This window comes from Leptonychotes weddellii, chromosome 10 (genome assembly GCF_054177405.1).
Source record: "Leptonychotes weddellii isolate Sample4059 chromosome 10, ASM5417740v2, whole genome shotgun sequence".
NCBI lineage: Eukaryota > Metazoa > Chordata > Mammalia > Carnivora > Phocidae > Leptonychotes > Leptonychotes weddellii.
In genome coordinates this window covers 15,096,662-15,097,804 of record NC_138378.1, presented here as the reverse complement: position 1 = coordinate 15,097,804, position 1,143 = coordinate 15,096,662, and positions in this window count along the sequence as shown.

Here is a 1,143-nt window from a genome sequence, read left to right as displayed (position 1 = left end):
TGGTCTATGTGTCTGTTTTTGTGCCAGTACCATACTGTCTTGATGATTACAGCTTTGTAATAGAGCTTGAAGTCCGGAATTGTGATGCCACCAGCTTTGCTTTTCTTTTTCAACATTCCTCTGGCTATTCGGGGTCTTTTCTGGTTCCATACAAATTTTAGGATTATTTGTTCCATTTCTTTGAAAAAAGCTGATGGTATTTTGATAGGGATTGCATTAAATGTGTAGATTGCTCTAGGTAGCATTCAAAAAGGAGAATTACAGACCAATGAACATGGATGAACATGGATGCAAAAATTCTCACCAAAATACTAGCCAATAGGATCCAACAGTACATTAAAAGGATTACTCACCACGACCAAGTGGGATTTATTCCTGGGCTGCAAGGTTGGTTCAACATCTGCAAATCAATCAATGTGATATAATACATTAATAAAAGAAAGAACAAGAATCATATGATCCTCTTAGTAGATGCAGAAAAAGCATTTGACAAAGTACAGCATCCTTTCTTGATCAAAACTCTTCAGAGTATAGGGATAGAGGGTACATACCTCAATACCATAAAAGCTATCTATGAAAAACCCACAGTGAATTTCATTCTCAATGGGGAAAAACTGAGAGCTTTCCCCCTAAGGTCAGGAACACAGCAGGGATGTCCACTATCACCACTGCTATTCAACATAGCATTGGAAGTCCTAGCCACAGCAATCAGACAACAAAAAGAAATAAAAGGCATGTGAATCGGCAAAGAAGAAGTGAAACTCTCACTCTTTGCAGATGATATGATACTTTATGAGGAAAACCCAAAAGACTCCACCCCAAAACTGCTAGAACTCATACAGGAATTCAGTAAAGTGGCAAGATATAAAATCAATGCACAGAAATCAGTGGCATTCCTATACACCAACAAGATAGAAGAAAGAGAAATTAAGGAGTCGATCCCATTTACAAATGCACCCCAAACCATAAGATACCTAGGAATAAATCTAACCAAAGAGGCAAAGAATCTGTAGTCAGAAAACTATAAAATACTCATGAAAGAAATTCAGGAAGACACAAAGAAATGGCAAAACGTTCCATGCTCATGGATTGGAAGAATAAATATTGTGAAGATGTCAATGCTACCTGGATGTGAAGTTTCTA